The sequence below is a fragment of the Heloderma suspectum genome, chromosome 11 (assembly GCF_057233095.1).
Source record: "Heloderma suspectum isolate Gila_16-S chromosome 11, 16-S_ref, whole genome shotgun sequence".
Classification (NCBI taxonomy): domain Eukaryota; kingdom Metazoa; phylum Chordata; class Lepidosauria; order Squamata; family Helodermatidae; genus Heloderma; species Heloderma suspectum.
Genome location: NC_139468.1, coordinates 31651712 through 31672872, shown reverse-complemented (window position 1 = coordinate 31672872; position 21161 = coordinate 31651712). Strand labels below are relative to the sequence as shown.

Sequence of the window (21161 nt, the reverse complement as noted above, 5' to 3'; positions counted from 1 at the left end):
TTATGTTCTTAGACTACAGCTCCCATAATCTCTCAGCAAGCATAGCTAGCTGGGGAATTATGCGAGTTGTAGTCCAACACATCTGGAGGACACCAGATTGGAGAAGGCTGCTATAGACTCATCACAGGGTTTATTTAGTGTGGTATCAGCCAAAGACCATAGCAGGAAGCAAAATAACTGAAACATCAGATGATACACATCGCGTAAAACAAAAGCGGTGTCCATCAGGTTGTATCGAAGGGCAGAAATTATGGCAACCAGCTAGAGCTGTTTCACTCGCTACTTATTTTTGACTTCTTAGGATCGTATGAGCTGCAGCAAAACACACAGAGGCCCCTGTCCTAGTAATGTTAGGAAGCACAGTCCCATAAGTATATCATTTCGGAGTAGGGGCATAGAGCAAATGACTCCAGAGTTCTGATTTCTAGATATAAAAGGACAGTTAAACAGCTGCATCGTAAGAGAACTTTCCATGAGTCTACAGGATGTGGTAAGCCTTGCATTTCCCTACTTGGCGGCACTTTCAGAAGCACAATCACCATGCGACTGGGCAAAATCACTTTGTAGTTTATTCAGTATTCTTCAGCGATGCTCTGCTGTGGACCCTAAGGCAGGAGCATGCAGACTTCAGGCTTGCGGGATCCATTTTGTCGACTCCTGGTGTCTCACCCCCCCCATCCCCTAGCCAAGCTTTCTTCCTTCTCAGCAGCCTAATTTACAAGGCAGGCGGTGGGCAGGGTGGCCTTTTTGTTGTTACTCTAGTTAGACAGTTGGGAGTCAGAAACCCGTGGTGTTATCTTTTAAATTAATTTTAAATTAATTTTTATTGTAAATTTCAGCAGAACAAAGCAAAGCACAACCATAAAAAAGAAGAAAAATGTCGACATGATTGAATGTATCAATTTCATACATGTGAAATGTGTACATTGTGCTGCTATACACCAACCAAACCCCCTCCCTCCCTCTCTCTGAAAATACAACTTTCTAAAAAATTAAAAGAGATTTATACATAAACTTCAAGAAAGGCAGACCAGTTATCCATATATGTATCCATTTGCGAGTGGCACCTACATACTTCCCGTTCAAATGTTGAAAGCATAATTAGGTCCTCAATCCATTGCGCTAGAGGAGGTGAGGATTTATCCTTTCAAGGTTGTAATATCAGAAACCCACGGTGATCTATAGCAAATCCTTCTGCCCACCCCTGCTCTAGGGGGCTGGGCCCTAGCTTAGCGAGATGCCATGGAGTGATTGAGTGTGTGTATGCGCTAAGGCCCTTTTCAGGCACAGAAGAGAATAGAAGGTGCAACAATGGTCTTTCCGATTGGCTGGTAGTATGGAGCATCTGGATTGGTCACGCCTGATTTAAACAGTAGTGGCCTCACCTTCTACCTCTCCTTGGTCAGTAGAGCAATGTCATCTGCTCACTGACCTTAGGCCTCAGTTTAAGCCACTGATCTTGGGGACCTTGAGCTGGAAAGCCTGGATTCAATACTGCTACTCCTGGTTAAGCTGGGCTTAACTTTTGCAAACCTTCACTGAGGAACACTAACTCGGGGGTAGGCAATGTTTTTGGGCTAATGGGCATATTTGGCAACTTGAGAAAGTGTCCTGGGCAGCACAAAATGGCTGCCATGGGAAGCGTGGCAAAGGATGAGTAACCTGCCCAAAAGACTTGAGTACAAGGCAGAGATGGGATCTGAGCCCCAATACACTAAACAATTGCTTTGAACCCACAGTTTTCAGCACCAACAGAAGCTTGTTTTACAGCAGTCACAGCTGCCAGTAAGAAAAGTTGTTAATTTTTTAAAAAAATGTGGGAGGGGAAGGGCACTTTGGCAGGTACCAAGAAAGGTACCCAGGGGCACATTGGTGCAGGTGGGCACCCTGTTGCCTACCCCTGCACTAACTCTTTGCATTCTTGTTTTCCTGGCCCAGGGGGGTCCTAGTCTTGACCATGCTGATGTTGCAAGCCAGATCTGACTTGTTTCATTAGTATTGTGGTGTCATGTGAATTTGTGATGAGTAGCTTAATTGTTGCCTACAGAAGGCATTGGGAGAATACAAAGAAGTGGATTATCTAAGGGCAAACCTTGCTGTGTCATCATGCGAGCCGTGCATGTTTGTTACAACATCAAGAAGTACCTTTTAAAAATTGCCCTCCCTGCCTCTTGCATGTGGGGAGATGGAAGCAAGCTCAACTCTTTGGCCATAAAACAAAGGGTGCAACTTTATCACGCTAGTTAGACTCCCCCCCCCCCCCGCCCCTTGGAATCTTGCTTGGCCAGCTGACTTTTGTATAAAACTAACACCACATTGTTTTATGACTGTAAAAGTTCAACAGTTGGCAGGCAGCCACTTCAACCTGATGGAGAGCATCACATCATCAACCTCTTGTTCACCTCTCTGTGAAGTGGACCACACGCTAACTACTTTAGCAGTATGGCCAGACTTATAAATAGCTGCTCACCTGGTCATCTATGGAGACTAAAAATCATATCTAGGTGACAAGACTTAACAGGCTTTCTAGAAATTGAGGGAAAGCTTTCCACCCCCCTCTTCTTCCTTTCAGGCTGTCTCTGTATCACCTGGCAAGTGGACATGTGTCAGCTGGCAAGTGGGCTTGTAACAACTCTTCTTAGCTTGCAGCTCTTGTGGGCTAATTGGCAAGTCTCCCTATAATTTGTAGCTGTACTTTGAGTGTAGTCCTGGTGTGTTGAGGTGTGTGAACTGAGAATCAGGAAGTCGTTGTACACTGCCTAGATACGTTGTATGTGAGAGGCGGCATAGAAGTATTGTAAATAAAAAAATAATAGTTGGAAACAGATTGTATTTTAATTTTACATCTACCACTGGATACGCTTACTTTGAGAAATATACGGATTAGAAAACTTGATTCGTTTAAATGAAGTTTCCAAGTAGACTTCTTTCTTGGTGATTTTAAAACTGTGCTTCCTGATGTGAAACACTTCTAACAATTCCAAGGGCTAAGCAGTTATTGCTATTAATATGATGACACTGATGAATAGGCTTTGTTGGCCAAAGTGTCAGCTTTGTGTCGGAACCTGTCAGGCTAGTTAGCTTATTGCCACAACTTATGTGAATTGTAAAAACGGTGCCTGCCGTTCTCAAGTGCAAGATGTGGGAGACAGATGCATAATTAAAGTCCTGGGCGAAAGCAAACCCAGTGGTTGCTAAGTAAACCCAGGGGCCTGAATCTAGAAAATGGATCTGTAATGTTCCTGCCAAGCAGACAGCACTCTAGTTGTCAGGGAGTCGTTATTAAAAACAAACAATCACGCTCTTGCTTATCTGTCTTAAAGAATTGAATGGGCCCTGAGTATACTTTATAACTAGATTGGTGTGACGCGTCAGAGATCAAGTACTTTGAGCCTGATACAATAGTAGTTTCTGACATTTACTAGGTGTGCCCACTACTCATTCATGTCAGTGGTCCCCTCATATGGGTTGCACTGACTAATTATTTGTTGTATGCTCTGTATCGTGGGATCAAAAGATTCCCATGGATGAACCCATGCACATCTGCATATGCTAGACTGCCACAATTTTTTTCTCTGGTTGTACTGCATCCAGTGCAGCTCTGGGGGCCCTCCTGACCTTCAGAGGGGGTCTGCCCAGGATTTGTGTGGGGCTGTGGTAAGAAGGCAAGCACTCAAATACTGGTGCATGTGTTGAAATGTGACCCCTTGGATCCACCTCTTAGTTTGATTTTTTTATTTTTTTTTTGCAATGTCCCTGTGACATGGGACCAGTAGCGGTCTATTTTGCACTTGAGCAACCCAAATGCAGATTATTTCTGAGCAAAACTTTGAGTCTAGGTTTTCGCAAGGTTTCCTTAACATTTGTATGGCACTGTAGGGAGGGGCTGTAGCTCAATGGTGGAACACGTTCTTTGGATGTAGAAGGTTCAGGATTCGCTCCCTGGCATCTCCAGGTAGGGCAGGAAAACCGCCGGCCTGAAATCCTGCTAGGCTAGATAGACCAGTGGTCCGATTCAGTATAATGCAGCTTCCTACGCTCTGTGTTCCCTGGGCCGGCCCTACCATTAGGCAGGGTGAAGCAGTCGCCTCAGGCGGCAGATACTGGGAGGCAGCAGCAAGGTGTTCAGGGAGAGAACTGTGTCTTGCAGCCTACTCTGCACCCTCTAAGTTAGCCTGCTGCCTTCAAATTCAGTGGAGCATGTTGTCTCAACAATAGCGTTGAAGGCAGATGTGCCTGTCCAGTCAGCCTTTGTACATGGAATGGGAGGGGTGCCATCTTGTCCTTCGACTCAGGCAGCAAAATGTCTTGGGCCGGCCCTGTGTGTTCCACTTCGAAGTTTGTAAAGCGCTTTGCGGGCATTACCTAGCTGTAATCCTTGCAACAACCCCGTAATGTAAGCCAATGTTGTGATTCCCCCATATTGCAGAACTATTGGGAGAACTAGGGCTGAGAGAGAGAGTGTGTATGTGGCTTGCCTGACTAGTTGAACTCACAGTGGAGGCAAGATTCAAACCCCGGACTTCCTGTTGTGTAGCTCAGTTTCTATCTCATCTGGTTGCAGGGTGTGTGTGTGTGTGTGTGTGTGTACCAAAGCCACATGAACAGTGCTGAATGCATAGGGTTGTTTTTTTTTTTTTTACTACCTGATAGCCTTCCTTCCTAGTGGCATGCCAATTATTGGGTGGGAAAAACCTGTGTGATTGGCCCTGTCTAGGTGGTTACAATATATAGATGATGTGTATATGAAACACACAAACACACTGGGACCATGTGGGCATGTGTGAAGGGCCCCCAAGATTATAATTCATTCTGATTTATTGGACTTGCTTTTACCATATATGCTTCCATTCATTTGAGTGGATCTCGGCCATAGCCTCTCCAGAGTGATCTTAGGCAATGCTAACACCATCTTGAATATCCTTCCACTGGCAGGCAAAGCCATTTTTATTCAGGCAAGCCTTTGATGTTTAAGCTTTCTTGTTTGCTGAACTAGGTTTTCACTGGTGGGTGCTGTTTATTTCTTTTAACTGATGTGTTTTGAATGTGTCCCTCACTGGCTATTTTTAAAAAATTCTGTAGCATTTTTTCTGTATTTTCTTATTGTTGTCTACCTTGAGCACTATTTTTAGTGGAAAGGCAGGATATAAATTAAGTAAATAAACTTTATTGCACCAGTCCGTTCCCATGGCCATGCTGGCTGTGAATGATGGGAGTTGCAGTCTGACACATCTGGATGGCACCAGGTTGGGTGAGGCTCTACTAATCATACCTTTGGGGTTGAACATTTTGCTCTCCAGTAGCAACCTAGTTAAACAGCAATAGAATGTGGATTTGCATTCAAACAAGATCACTCACATCGGGCCTTTTGCTGATAGGTGAAGCGTGAGGATCCCTATCTTGCTATACTGGAAACACTGAACATTGACCTCCAGCAGCACATCTGGGGTCCCATACTTGCCAACTTTTCATAGATGAAGACTGAGATACTATAATGTGACATTTCTTTTTTTTTCAATCATGAAATTTTTATTTTAGTTTGAAATGAGGTTAACAAAATAAAGGCAACAAAAAGAAGAATGTGCATAATAATAAATCACAATCACTAAAGAAACAAAGGAATTCACTAATTATAAATCTAAGTAGGAGCTCAATTTCTAATGAAAGCAAAAATGCAAGTTCTACAACATACGAAAGGAGCATGTGGAGGTGTATGCCATTTTGTGTGCTCGTGCATAGTAATCAGAAAACATACAGGCATCTGTATTGTGTTGGAACTTTATCAAAAGTCTGAAGTGCCTCAGCATAGGAAAAGAATGCAAACCATGGTGTCATAATATTCTTCACACCAGAGATGCCTGTCTTTGCAAACTTCTGAATGCTAAACATATTTACTATGCAATAGCATGTCCTGCTGTGACTTAAAGGCAAGATGTGTGTGTGTGTGTGTGTGTGTGTGTGTGTGTACGTACCTCCAGTTTTGCAATGTGGTGTCTTAGGGCGCAATCCTATGCATGTTTAGACAGAGAAAAGGCCTACAACTCCCAGCGTGCCCCAGCCAGGGAGTTGTAGGCCTTTTCTTTGTCTGAACGTGCATAGGATTGCGCCCTTAGTGTTTGTGTGTGTGTTTTTACAAGAATGCACGCTTATATGCAAGATGACTCCTCCGTGCCCTGCCCTGCCCACAGCAATATGGGATGGAAAGCATTTTGCTACTATATTTTTCCATATTTTCCCCCATTTTTAGAAATGCATTGTTTCAGAACATTAAATTGTACGATAAGGAATGAATGCAGTACGTGCCACACTGTACAACTGGAATGGATTCAGTAGTAGTCAAATCTAAGATCAAAGTTGTAATTTTTTAAGGTTGACTACCCCTAGGAAGCGCTGGTGCTTTTAAAAAGGTGTCCCCAACCAGTTACCTTTCCCGCCGAGGCGGTACCTATTTATCTACTTGCAATTTCTTGCTTTCGAGCTGCTAGGTTGGCAGGAGCTGGGACTGAAGACTGGAGCTCACTCCGTCACGTGGTACTTGGGTCTCGAACTACTGTCCTGCCGACCTTCTGGTCTGCAGTTCAGCGTCTTAACCACTAAGCCACCGCGGCCCCTGCTGTGCTTTTAGGCATGCTCAAATTAGTATTTCACAGTTTTCAGTGCCTTCATTCCATGCCCCCCCCAAAATCTAAATAACTTAAGGGAAATCTGTGCTATTGAGCTGTTATGTCTGAAAATATTTACAAGTATTCCACTAAACAGTTCAAAATAAAGCTTTAAATAATATTTTGATATACTTGCTATGATATTTAACTACACAAAATGTCCTTTGTTCAATTTCCCCCCATATCAAATATTTTAGTTCAACTATCTTTGGCTGTTGGAAAAAACTTTTGAGATGTGCATACGGCATGTAAAATCAACACGGCATACAGTTTTGTTTGCTAAATGTAAGTCGAACATGGATAGCCAGATCTCAATCAATTTTAGGGAAGTGGAAAATTTTCCAGTGCAAAATCTTATGGAAAACCCACATCACAGCTCCTGATAGTATAAATATAATTTCTAGTGACCCAGCTGGAGGGGAAGAGGAGAGCTGAAATCTGGAGCTTTCTCTAACCCAGTCTTTGAAAAGGCACTTGCCAGGGACAGATTTGATACCAAGACTTTGGCAGCCCCCCCCATAAATATTTATTGACTTCAAAAACATTGTATATCCTGCACAGTACATCATTTAATAACCATTTCATACAATAAAAGAAATGGAAAAGGCTTATTTATAAATGGTAATTGAAACCTATGCTCCCTTCTTAAAGGCACTCTCCGTGCCTAACAAACCATCTTTTCTTCTCTTCTGGATGCTGGAAATGGCTGTGATTGGGTTTCTCATTATGACAAAGCCTCTGCAAGGAGCTAGACGGAATGACCAACGCATTTTACTGTTTCCTGCCTGGGTTCAATAACTCTTGAGGGGATCAGTGCGCCAGCAGATTGCTTCTTAGTCATCCATTGCACTGGTTTATTAAGCTTCCTTTTGGAAGGGTTAACTTTCTTCGCTTGCTGCTGCTTAAACTTTGCTAGTCCTTCCTTCCCGGAAGTAGGAGCTTTACCCACCCCTAGATGAATAATGTCTTGAAAATCTGCCTAGTTTCTCTGTAATCTCTATAAATAGTCCTGGCCACCTCCCCCCAAAAGGAAGGGTCTGAATTGCTGGAGGGTGGTGGTAAGTGGGCACACCTGTTTGAATGCCATGGTTTCTGTATTTTAGTATCGACTTCCTAAAAAAAATGTTGGATGTTTTTAAAGATAAGCTCTTTGGATGCCTTTACACTTTTACTGCCCACAACTGGAGTTCCTTTATGGAAGGAAGGTGGTGGAAGAAGCTCTTCAGTCCCTTACCATCTCTTGTACACACAAAGAAAGAAGTTGCTAGTCCTTATGGCTGCAAAGGTATTTTGGAAATATGTGGGCAATGTCTGCTGAAATCTCAGTAGCCTGAGGGTGGCTGAATAAGGCTTCCGGCAAACCAGGATAAATTTTTCAAATGGCTAAAAATGTAGAATAAATTTTGCAAATGAGAAATGGCAGACTGTAGGTTGCCTGGATGCAGAACACGCTCTCTTTGGAGTGGGATTTGAAGGATGTAAAGTTTTCCCCAAATTTTGAAGCCATGGAGAAGAACAGTTTTTCTTTTTTTTCTGGAGGAAGTAGATATGATAACCCAGCCTTCCCCAACTTGGTGCCCTCCAGATGTTTTCAACTTCAACTCCCATCTGCCCCAGCTAGCATGGCCAGTGGTCAGGAATGCTGGGTATATTAGTCCAAGACATCTGGAGGACACCAGGTTGGAGGAGGCTGCAATAACTTACAATTGCTTTCCCTTACATCCCGTCACTTCCTTTAACTTCCTTAAAAACATTAAATGTATCATGTATAATTTAGCATAGAAAATTCTTCAGTATATTTATTATATGTAAAAGTGTACGTGCCTGGGTTTAAACAAACAGTAATTACAAGTATACCCAGTATTAGAGACAAAGCTTCATCCTCTTCTTTTTGCATTTAATTTCCCTCTGATCGTGTTCCTTTCCATTTCATTCCAGCCCCACCCCTAGAACCATGTGTGTATATGCCTGGCAGTTTAGGATTACACTTCATGCATCTTATAAAGGGGACTCTAGTCTGCAAAAGCTAATGCCATAATCGAGTTTGCTAGGTGCCACAAGACTTCTTTGTTTGGCAAACGTGTGAGAACTAAACAGAACCAAGAACTTGGTTTTGTGAACCGCCCAGAGAGCTTCAGATAGTATAGAAATATCATAAATGAAATGAAATGAAACTTCAGTTCAAGGCGGAGATATGGGCTGAGCCCCGAAACGCAAAACTACTCTTTGGTAGGGATGTCAGAGAATTCCGCGACGGATCTCGGTGAGGCCGAATGCCAGTGTATTCGGCCCCCTGAAATCCGTGGTGGAACGAAGCCCCCGCCCCCCAACCCACGAAAGGCGCGTGAAACAGAGCACTTACCTGCTGCCGTCCGCGCTGACTTGTGAATGGCGGCCGTCCTGCGGCCGCCATTCGCTTCTCCTTCATAGCTGTGATAGGCTATGCAAGTATTTACATAGCCTATCGCGGCAAGCCAAAAAAAAACACCTGCGTACGCAAATGGCAGTGGCTATGGCGGCCGCCATTTGCATTCCCTATTTTTCGCTGTTTATCCTATGTAAATATTTACGTAGGCTTTTACGGCAAAAAAAAAAGGAACGCAAATAGCGCCCACTACACTATTTGCGTTCCCCTATTTTTCACCTTAATTGCCTACGTAAATATTTACGTAGGATAAAACGGCGAAAAATAGGGAACGCAAATGGCGGCCTCCATAGCCGCCGTCATTTGCGTATGCGGTTTTTTTTTTATTATTATTTTGGCTTGCCGTGATAGGCTACGTAAATACTTACATAGCCTATCATGGCAGCCTGGAAGGACGCAAATGGCAGCCGCTACAGTGGCCGCCATTTGTGTTCGCAGCAGCCCGTCCGCAGCCAGAAGTCCGGCTGCGGACGGCCCTGGCCGGCTGCTCTGCAGAGCCGCCGTGGAGCGGAGCCGTCTGGGCAGGATTCCGGGGGAGAGGACCAGATCGCCTCCCCCCCGTCAAGGATTCTGGGGGGAGGGACGGAGCGCCTCCCCCCCACCGCGAATCACGTCCGCGAAAAGGTAAGTGACTTTCGTACATCCCTACTCTTTGGAACCTAAATAAAAATGGTCGTGGAGGGCAGCCCTTGCTTTCAGCATAACAGCCTCCCAGTTAAAAATAAATAAAAAATAAACAAATCTTAAGAAATACAATAAAAATCAGGAGGGGCAGGGAGCCTGGTGGGAGCCGAGCGAGGTGTCCGCAAGCATATTGATGCCTATGGACGCTATTTTGGAGACCCCAGACCTACATTTAGAGAGTGTGAGAAATGGCAATAGGAAGAGAGTGGCTGGATGGAAGGGAAAGAGACAGCTGAGGGATGTGTGTGTACGATCTGAGGTTTGAATTGCTGGAAGCAAGTTTTTTTTTTTTTTAACTCATGCACTACTTCCTTCAAGTGCAGGCCTTCAGAACAAAATCAGTCCAGTGGTGTGTACTCCTGATTTTAAAATGTGGTCAAATTGAGTCTAAAATAAAAATAACAATAAAAGCAGCAAAACAAGTATTTTAGTAGGAACTGGAGATGAATATAAGGAGGGCAATATAGGAAAAGTCAAATTGGGCCCCAAACGTTACATCCAAGTAGAGCACTCTCTCCCTCTTTGTGTGTGTGTGTGTGTGTTTGTGTATGAGAGAGAGAGAGAGAAAGAGATTTTTTATTTACCCTGTTTTCAACTCAGCTAAACAGATTTTGGTGCAATGATTAGGAGTTTAGAATATGGCTCTACACAAAGTAGTGAAGTCTGCTTGCTTGAAACCTTTGGCAGTGTCCTTGACTCGAAACAGCTGTCTGTTTTCTTCCTGGCTTTCTCCATATTTGCACAACATTTCTTTTAAGCAGTGGTATCTGTGCAAGCACATGAGGCTTTGGAAAAGATCTTGTTTGTTATGAAGTACGAAAGCAGTTCCTCCTTTCGGTGGCAGACATTTAAAACAATCAGCAGATCTAAGAGGACATCAGCCATCTTTGTTGGCTGTTGCTGTTATTACTTTATTTAACTTTTTAAAATATATAAATCCAAATTATCTGGGTTGCCCTCTCTTGGTGACTTGGAGCATGTTGCATCATTTCTAAACAAAGAAACCACTTTATAGAACAGGGGTGCAAAACCTCTTTCAGCCCACGGGCCAGATTCCATCTTGGGGGCCGCATTTCAGTGGCAGGTGGGCCCAAGGTTAAAGGGGCAGGATGAAAATACCAGCACATTTTAGCTTGAAGTTCTTACTGCCAATAATTAAGTCTTTAAGAGAGGCATTTCAACGTTCTAGAATGGGTGGACAGCTGCATGTAACCCGGGAAACCACCAAATGGTTGCTGGTTGGGAGAAAGGGGTGGGGCCAGGAGAAGAGGGTGTGGCCATCTGGGGAAGTCTGGGGGGAATTCCAGAGGCTGGATACACTTGTTGAGAAGGTTCCATTCTGCATGGCCACTGACTCATTTCAAAAAGGGGGGGGGCTTGGAATGAATGGGAGGTAGGGTTGTATTGCATGGCTTCTATTGGCTTGTGTTGCATGGCACTTGTTGAGGAGGCCCCATTCTGCATGGCCACTGTCTCATCTCAAAATGGGGGTGGGGGGCTTGGAATGAATAGGTGGTAGGCTTATTTTAGAGGTGGTCCTTTAAAATATCCCAGACCACTTAGTGCGTTAAACAGACTTGTTAGTAAGCCACCCTAACTTACCAGTCTGCAGTTTTGTTTTAACCTGCCTGGTTTTTACTCATAAGAGGGGGCCCTCTTATAAGTAAAAGGCAGGTAATATTTCTTTATTTTCATTTTTGGCATGCTAGAAGTGCAGTGGATTGGCAAATGAGAAACAGAGCTCTCTGTTCCTTCTTTGCCAATCAGCTGCATTTCTGCAGTGGCTGCGAATGAAGGCGTTTCACTTCCTCCTGTACCAGTATGGAAGCTGAGAAGGCTGGTGAAGAAAGGAGAAATGGTTCACCTGGGCTGGGGCAGGGGTATTCCATGCACTCACCTGTGCCTCCTGCCCTTTATTGTGACCCCATGGCCTTCCCACTGCTGTGGCTGCCAAATTTGCTGTTGCAGCAGCAAAAAACCAGCGTTTTGCTGTTAAATTTCAACAAGGCGGAAAAAGGGGCATCTTTTCTTTAAAATTAATGGCCCTGTGTGCTTTGTTTTAAAGAGAACTCACCGCTTGCTTGCTCTGGCTGCGCCGCTGAATTTGGGCAGCAAATTTGATGGTGGTGCAGCAGTCAGAAGGCAGATGTGTTGCTCCTGGTGGGTTCCTGGGGTGGGGGGATAATCGGTCCCTGGAAATTGTCCAGCCTCGCTTTAAATATATTTCTGTACTTACTTACTCACTTACTTACCTACTGTACTTTTAAACCTCCCAGTAATCTAAGTTCTATGGGCAGTGTACAATCATTTACTTTTAAGCTCCCCTAGTAAAACAGCTGCTCTACTAGATGGTGGCCATGGATTGCCCTTGGTTATTTTAATCTTTTCAGGTCCAGTTCTCAATATACCAGTTGCTTGTCTTATTGCTAGTGCCTTGGTTGCATCTGGAACACAGTTTGAGCATCAGTGATGATAAAGTAGAGGAAGACGGTAGAGTTAATTCTGAAGTAGTGGGCCCAGGTGTGCTGAGCATAGTCCTCTTCCGTACATGTGGGCCATGCTCTTTCTCCAAAGACTTTAGAATGGGTCATGTGTATTTCCCAGGTATTTGCTTATCCAGCTAGTAGAAGGCCACCAAGCCTTCTTAGCTTCAGGCTGGGTGATGGATAGGGATGGGTGACCCCCCAATGTCCCGTTTGGGTGGGGAGGGGGTCCGCCACAGGGAAATCCAGGCTGCTTGGGCCCCTATGGATTTCTCCAGAGCTCCAGTGTGTCCACTGGATTTCATGGGGTGGCTCTCTGGCATCATAAGAAGTGCGTAAAGCACTTCTAGGTAAATTGCAGCTGTAAACGGCCTCAAATTGAGAGCCAGTGTGGTGTAGTGGCGAGAGTGCTGGACTGGGAGTCGGGAGATCCGGGTTCTAGTCCCCATTCGGCCATGGAAGCTCACTGGGTGACTTTGGGCCAGTCACAGACTCTCAGCCCAACCCACCTCACAGGGTTGCTGTTGTGAGGATAAAATGGAGAGGAGGAGGATAATGTAAGCCACCTTGGGTTCCTTGCAAGAGGAAAAAAGGCGGAGCATAAATGCAATAAATAAATAAATAAATAAATAAATAAATCAGAAGTAGGTGCTTTACGGCCACAAATGGCATAAAATATGCCAATTACGGCTGTAATTTTCACACTTCTTATAATGCTGGAGAGCCCTCCCACAGGAAATCTGAAGGACCTGGAGGTAAGTGGAGCTGGTCCACTGCGAACTCCCCAGGTTGGATTCTTGGGAATCTGGCCTCATTGGAGTCCACAGTGGAATTCTCCAGCATCTCTACTGATGGACTCTCTGGGCCAAGTGTATACACTGCCTCTGAAAAGCATGCCTATCAAGGAAGAAAGGCAAAGAAGAAAGGAAGTGGTGAGGAGGGTAGAGTAAGAGTTCGTGGAGATGAGCAAGAAGATAACTAGTGTGTTTACCTCTTCACAAAACGCTGTTGTACTTCTTTCTAAAGCAGTCTGAGTCTAAGGAGTTTGACAGATGTTAGCGGACATGCAAATGAATCAGTGTGCGTTGGTGCTCTTTTTGTTTTGGTTTTTAAGACATGGGTGTACGCTTAAGAGCCGTTCTTGTGTCTTGAAATACTCTTAACCTGTGCATGTTTGTGCTTAGGAACATAGCAAGCTGCTTTCTCCATCTTGCTGCTGTCTCCTCCTCCTCCTCCACTTGCCCCATCCCTGATTGAAATTAACCATCAGTAGCTCTCCAGGGTTTAAGGCAGGGGTCTTTTCCAGCTCTATCTGGAGATGACAGGTGTTGAACCTGTTACATGTGTTTCACCAGTGTGCTTTGGTCCTTCAGAGTAACTCTTGCTGGGGAACATGGGCGGGATGCACTCATGTCATTGTTTCCCATGGGCACCTGGTTGGACAATGTGTGAACAGAATGCTGGACTAAATGGGCTCTTGGTCTGATCTAGCACAGCTGCTCTTATGTTCTTTGTTCAGTTCTGTCATGTTTTTTCTGCAACGTGCATTTCAATTCCAGCATTATGTGCTTAGGGATCTTTGCACATGAGGACAGCTATCTAAAGTGCATGCAAGAGTCTCAAATATGGCATGAGAAGTGGTTATGCAGCTGTTGTTCTGTTGTCTGCATGACCTGTTGCCTTCAGCAGTTTGCTTTCCACCACCTCTGTGGTTGCTGTCCCACCACTCTGGGTAAGGTGCATATCTTCCATCCACAGGGGGAGGGCACGTTGTACAGTTTTAAGTTCAACACTGGCAATGCTTCCCCTAATGGAGTATGCATTGCGCTATGTTACCAACCGATGGACTTGAGCACACTCTGGGAGAGAGCGCAGTACAGGAAGGCCTGGTGTGCTATGGTCCATGGGGTCATGAAGAGTCGGACACGACTGAAGGACTGAACAACAACAATGTACCAACCATGCAAACCTCCATAATAGTTAAAACATTAGACAATAGAGCATTACAAGAAATTCTCCAGCTACAGTGTAGTAATTTAGAGCAGCCCCTCCCCCTGCCATGAAGAGCCTTCCAAAATAGCCAGGTGCTGCAACCCTTTTGGAAGGCCATAAGGGAGGAGCTCGTCTTGACCTCCATAGGGAATTCATTCGAGAGTCATGGGGGAAACTGCAGTAAAGGCCCTGCTGTTGATGAGTGTTACTTAAGTAATGAGGGTATAATTGTTACCTGCAGCAGCATAGGAGAAATTATTGAAGTGGCGGCATCTATATTGCTGAGGATAACATAGACTGAGCTGAGGATGTTACGATGAACAAAGGTACACCTAGTTGTTCACGCAGTTTCGCTCCAGGGGTGAAATTTCGTCCAGTTTGCATTTTGATAAGAACTTATCAAATTTGCATTTCCTGACTCAAAGGCAAACTGCAACACAATTATGCTGTGGTATTCACACTTCTTTAAAAAGTGCAGCTCTTGGAACCAAAAAACGTATGCAAAAATGTGTATGTTGGTGGGAAAAACATGCCAAACAGAGCATACAGTATGTGTGTGTGTGTGTGTGTTTGCACATGTGCGTGCACTTGTGTGTATAGTGTTTTAAAAATGCATAGGCAGAAATGCATATGAAAATGTGTTTATTAGGTGAAATGCACACGGGAATGCATATGCATTTTCATGTGGATTTAACTTTTTGTCGTTGCAAACTGATGCAGAAACAGGATGGAACAAACAGAGGATTTGGAGAATGAGAAACCAAAACTGACAGATTTCCTCATCCCTACTGTCATCCTGTTTGTGTGGAGCTCCTGAAATGTAGTCCCAGATACTGGTGCTGCAATCCGTAATGATATAGAGGATCTACATTTTCCTTCCTGGATGTTAAGTGGATGGAACCCTTCTGAATTGTGTTATCATCTGGCACACCATGTGGTGACCACTAGCAGAGGTCCCTAGCCAGTTCTTCGGCCTCCTCTTTAGTTGTCTGGGGAAAATGGTGCTTTTTAGAAGAAGGGCTGAACCTGATACTGATGCCTGCATTGAACATTTGTGTAGCACTTCTGAAGGTTCAAAGCCCCTCACACATGTCAGGGGTGGGGAACCTCTTTCAGTCCGAGGGATGAATTCAATTGAGAAGTTCTCGAGGGCCACCTTTCAGTGGTGGGTGTGGCCAAAGGCAAAGGGGGCAGGGCCAAAATCTTAAAAAAACCCTCATGTTGTAGTTCAATTCAATTTTTCAATAAAGCTTTCATTGTTTCAACCAATGGTTACAAACAAGCATACAAAAAAATAGATCACTAAAATCAGAAAAAATAATATGTTGCACGTTTTTAATCCGTTTGCAAAGTAAAAAAAAAATTACTCCGTGGCTTTGGGCTGCAAAGGTAAAATTGTCCAGTGCAGGAGAATTGTCTTAGTATGACATGTAAACAAAAAATTTATTCTGTCTGAGTTGGACCAGATAGACTTTTTCTCAAAAAATGTATCTAAATACTTGGAAGAATTAGGGAAAAGATAGAACAATAGAACAGGTAATGAGGCGGGTTCTCCACTTTGCCAGTACGACAAGGGCAAAGTCTGGAGGCAGAAGGTGTTCTATTAAAACGGCCTTCCAAAACTGAGTTTTCATCTGTTGCATCCTTAGTTGTGTTAGAGCTGATCTGAGATGAGGATTAGGAATAACAATCAAATATCTTTCACATTCAAAATTATTCTTGGTCTTAGCAAACCAGGGTGCTACGTTGTTACTGGAAACTGCACAACGGTCCAATTGGATAGTTTAGTTATGTTGTAGTTTAAATCTCTTACTGACAGTAATTAAGACTTCGGAGAGGCATTTCAACCTTTCAGAATGGGGAAAAATCTGCACCAAAGCCAGAAAACCACCAAATGATAGGTGGTTGCGGGGAAAGGAGGTAGAGTCAGAGGAAGGGATGCGCCCATCAGAGGAATGCCAGGAGGGGTGGATATGACCCACGGACCTGAGGTTCCCCACCTCTGACATATGTGAGTTTGTAATTCTTAACATCAGCCGCCCTGAAAATTATGTCAGCATTATCCACATATTGTAGTTGGTACTACCAAAGTGCTGAGAGAGAGGCGGTGGGAGTCTTTCCTAACATCACCTAACAAATTCATGGGGACTTCCTGATTTGTAGCTCAAACCTTTAGCCACCCTAGGCTATTGAACCTCTTGCCTTTTGGCTCCTTTCTGTCTGTATAGGCTTGTTGCTTGACAGGTTCTGGTTTAAATGTGTCTGTTTTTAATGGCTGTGCCTTATTTGTATAGTTGTCTGCCAAAGAAACCCATGACAGGTTGATTCTTTACAGGGCAGAGATTTATTTCAAAGATTCATGGAAAGTAGCTGCTTTGCCTACTCCGCAGAACCCTCTAAGGGACCGACACGTTTCAGTTCTTAACTTCACCATCCATATCGGTTCTTCCCTTGATCCATTTTTAATTAACACAGTCCCTAAGTACATAGGAGAAGTACACTTCCACAAGCTCTTTCCCACATGTCGGCTCCAAGGCCTGAATGGTTTTGACTTCTGCTGGTGCCAGTATTGTTGATCTCCGACGAGTCTTCAAAGGAAACGGAATTCCCATATCAAAGCGTTATTAATGCCAGAAGTGTTTACATGCACAGTTCAGGCTTACAGGGCAGCCAAGAGAAGTGTGACTATTGATATTACTGAGGAAGTTGGAGATTATAACCCCAGTTTGGACACAGGGTTTTGTGCCTGCTGAGCAGCTTCTTTAAAAATAAAAAAATCTTGTGAGGCACTTAAATGCTGACTTGGAACTGATTTACTTGTTCAACTATTTTTTCAGGGATCTATCTAAATAGGACTGCTCACTGCTCATCAGCCTCTCGAAGAAGTTACCTGTCCATAGTTTTTATCATGTCCATCTTTTCTCTTCCCTCCTCTCAGCCCCGCACACATGTGTTTGTGACACATTCAAAGAGCCAGTGTGGCGTAGTGGCTAGAGTGTTGGACTGGGAGCCGGGAGATCTGGGTTCTAGTCCCCACTCAGCCATGGAAGCTCACTGGGTGACTTTGGGCCAGTCACAAACTCTCAGCCCAACCTACCTCACAGGGTTGTTGTTGTGAGGATAAAATGGAGAGGAGGAGGAAACTGTAAGCCACCTTGGGTTCCTTGCAAGAGGAAAAAGGCGGGATATAAATGCAATGCAATAAAATCAATAAAATAAAGCTTGGGGTCTGCACGCGTGTACGTATAAGGAAGGATGGAAGGAATCCAAGTTGTTCCGGTTCACAAGAATCACCCTGCCTAGTCATCTCACAGAGACTCTCACTTTCCCGAATGACCAAGAGAGTGGTTAATTTATAAGCTGCCTGCCCATGAAATTGTCTCTGGAACAGCGTTGCAGCCAGATTCACAGAGCCCTGGGAGAGTTACATTGGTAATCAATTCAGACATACTAAAGATAAGTCATCCTGTAATTGCCTTCTGTAATGACACAACGGCCTGACATTTCTGAATCAGCAGTGCCTGGGGGAGGAAACGCCTTGAGTACATATAAAGCGGCCTCATTCTGAGTCAGACCATTGGGACGTACATCCCAGTATTGTCTTACATGAATAGCAGCAGTTCTTCAAGGCCTTGAGCAAGGTCTTTGGCAGCCTTGCTCCCTGGGATCCTTTAACCATGGACGAACATAACATAAGAACATAAGGCGAGACATGCTGGATCAGACCTATCTAGTCCAGCATTCTGTTTGCACAGTGGCCAACCAGCTATTGACCAGGAACCCACAAAGAGGGCATGAACGTAACAGCACCCTCCCGCCCATGTTCCCCAGCAACTGGTGTACACAGGCTCACTGCCGGTGGTACTGGAGGTAGCACATAGCCATCAAGACTAGTAGCCATTGATACCCTTCTCCAGGAATTTGTCCAACCCACTTTTAAAGCCATCCAAATTGGTGGCCATCGTTACATCCTGTGGTAGCGAGTTCTGTAGTTTAACTCTGCACTATGTGAAGAAGTCCTTCCTTTGATCTGTCCTGAGTCTCCCACCGATCAGCTTCATGGGATGACCCTGGGTTCTAGTATTTTGAGAGAGGGAGAGAAACGTCTTGCTATCCACATTCTCCACACCGTGCATGCTGGGAACTGAACCTGCGACGGCCTGTGTGTGAAGTATATTGGGGTGCCGGAACTCAGGCCTGGGAGGCCAAATCTAGCCTTCCTGGTGTCCTAATCTCTATCCCCTTTCTTCTGGCCACCGATGGTTTGGTGGTTTCCTGGCCTTTGTGCCCTTTTCCCCTCATTCTAGAAGGTTGAAATGCCTCTCCTAGTTAATGGCAGTAAGAGGTTTCACCTAAAATAGGCTGGTGTTTTTGGCCCCATCCTTTTTGCCTTTGGCCCTGCCTACCACTGGAACGCAGTCCGCGAGAGCTTCTCCAAAAGGGAGTTCAGCCCTTGGGCTAAGAGGCTCAGCACCCCTGACGTATATACTCTGTGGGCCCTCCAGAACATCAGGGTGAAGCTAAATAATTTACGTGCACTTCTCCATCTTTGAGAAGGACGTCATCTGATTTTTGGGTGGTGTAATATGTGGTCTCCAAAGTGTCTGTTTTGTGTGCACCCCGGGGGGTGAACGAGACAATCCATTGGAGTGCGCGAGCCACCTGATAACTGAGCAGCCTCCTGCTGCCCTGCTGAGCTGCCATTCTGTGCAGTGATGGCGGCGGCGGAGGCAGCAGGATGGGATGGGAGCCAAGAAGGAAGCTCCATGGCATTTCTCTCTCGGCTCCAATCCTATCCTGCCTCTGCTGCGGCTGCCGAGAGCAGCTGTGCTAGTCTCTGCCAGGCACGGCAGAGGAAGCCACAGCACCGGACCAGCTGCCATCCTGCCGAAGGAGAGTGGGAAGGAGATTAACCTTTCCCACTCTCCTTTGGCAGAATGAAGCCAAGAAGAAAGCGCGTGCTATGACAGCTACATCAGCCATGACAGCTGCATCAGCTATGACAGCCGATAAAACCAAGTATCGAAATAACTGGGGCTTAGAACCAGACCTTCAGATTGCTGTATCACAAAGTGTTAAACCAAGATTTTCAAAAATAATGAAGCATATTCCATCACAGTGCTCTCACTAAAAATAATATTTTTTTAGTGAGAGCAAAAAGGGTTTTTATAGTGTTAATAAATAAATTTTTAATAATTATTTAAAAATATTGTTATTTTTGTGTATGTTTTATAATGTACATAATATACTAGTACAGTAGTATATGTATATAATTTATAAATATCCATGTATTGGGGGTGCATGCTCAATTTTTTTTACTGATGGGGGCGCGTGATCAAAAACGTTTGGAGACCACTGGTCTAGATGCTGCTGTGACATACAATCTGTACATTGTCTAACTACTTTCTAGGACGAGCAATGCCGCTCGACCAGATTTACAGAAATGGGTTGGGGAGAGAGCAAGTGTGCAAGTAGACGACGGCATCTTCTGCTCCTCCTTCTCACCACCACCACCATAGAGTGGGCCAGAGCGAAAGGCAGGTGACCAAGCAGGTTGCGATGGTGAAGAGGAGGAGAAACTCCAGGGGGCTCTTGTCAGTGGGCCCCTGCTGGGTTGTGGGCCCTTGGCAGGTGCCCAACTGCGCCCACCCTTGACATCAGCCCCCTGCATGGTGTGCTCTGAAACGTGAGACCTTCCGTATCACATGTCAGCTTAGACAATTCTGAAGATTAAAATCAGGTGGACGTGTTGGCTTATTATAACAAGCCTCACAGGGTTAGTCCCGGCAAGTAACAGTATGTTGAAGGCCTACTCAAGCCTGGGCCTAGACCTGATGTGTTGGCTGGAGAGTTAGATTTGGATTAAGGAGAACTGTCTCCAAATCCCTGCAAAGCCATGCTGTTTGTCAGATGAGCTTGGCCTAAGCTAACTTGCAGGGTAGTTGTGAAGATAAAATGGGATACCTCCAATGTATTTTTTGCTCCGAACTCTACAGAAGAAGAGTAGGCTATAATAATATGGGCACTTCTCTTTTAAGATGCATTGGCCCAGAAGGGGAGACAGTAGCTGTAGCTGCTTTGGCGGCTGCTTAATTAGACAGCCACAAGTCCTGCTCTTTTTCCTAGCAGGAGGGAGTGAAACTTTCTCACTGTGCGATGTGGGGGTGGAGAAATTATATGCTTCTGCGTGCTGAAAACAAAACTGAACAGTGTTGTTCTTGAATGATCTTCAGTTTAATTTCAGGATTGGCGCAACAAAGGCTGTGCATTGATAGAACCGACGCCCTTGCAAAATCTGCAGGGCAGCCAGACTCCATCCTGTGAAAACATTGCAACACCTCTGTCCTGGGAAACACCCAATGGGGTGTGCGTGTGTTTGGATAAACATTTTTTTTTTAAATACACAAGGCGAAGCTGCACATTTGCCTGGGATGACTTAGGTCAACTGTTCCCAAAGATAGGAGGATCTGTAGCATTTGAAGACCATTGGGTCATAGTGGATCAAACAGATCTGGACTAGGGACCCATCTGGCTTCAGACTCCTGCTTGGCCCTGAAGTTTGCTTGGGCAGACTTGGGTCCGTCATCACTTCCCAGTGTGAACTGCACCGCTGTAGCACTGCTGTAGCTGAACTGTCTGCCAGTAGAGCAGAGGTGCAGAGCCTCAGATCTGGGGTCCCAGCCTCACCCTCTTGGGGTCCTGATCTGGCCCTCCAGAGTTCCTCAAATGGCCACACTCCTGTCAGGAGCGCCCTAGCTGCCTCTTGCAGTCCCCTCCAATAGCCAACTCAGGACACGGACAACGAGGATTCTTTCCGAGGCTTTATTCTTTTATTACTTTATGACTCTTTCAGATACTCATCACTAGCGACTAAGCAAGGAACTGCACTGGGGTTAGATAGCAGAGTAGCCTAAG

At 44.9% G+C, this 21161-nt stretch overlaps 1 protein-coding gene across 4 annotated transcripts in view; it reads left to right on the top strand.

The window, feature by feature from the left end:
• The window catches only part of AKAP13 (A-kinase anchoring protein 13), a 366785-nt gene that overhangs the window by 23976 nt on the left and 321648 nt on the right, over positions 1-21161 (top strand). The gene's annotated exons all lie outside the window — the stretch shown is intronic.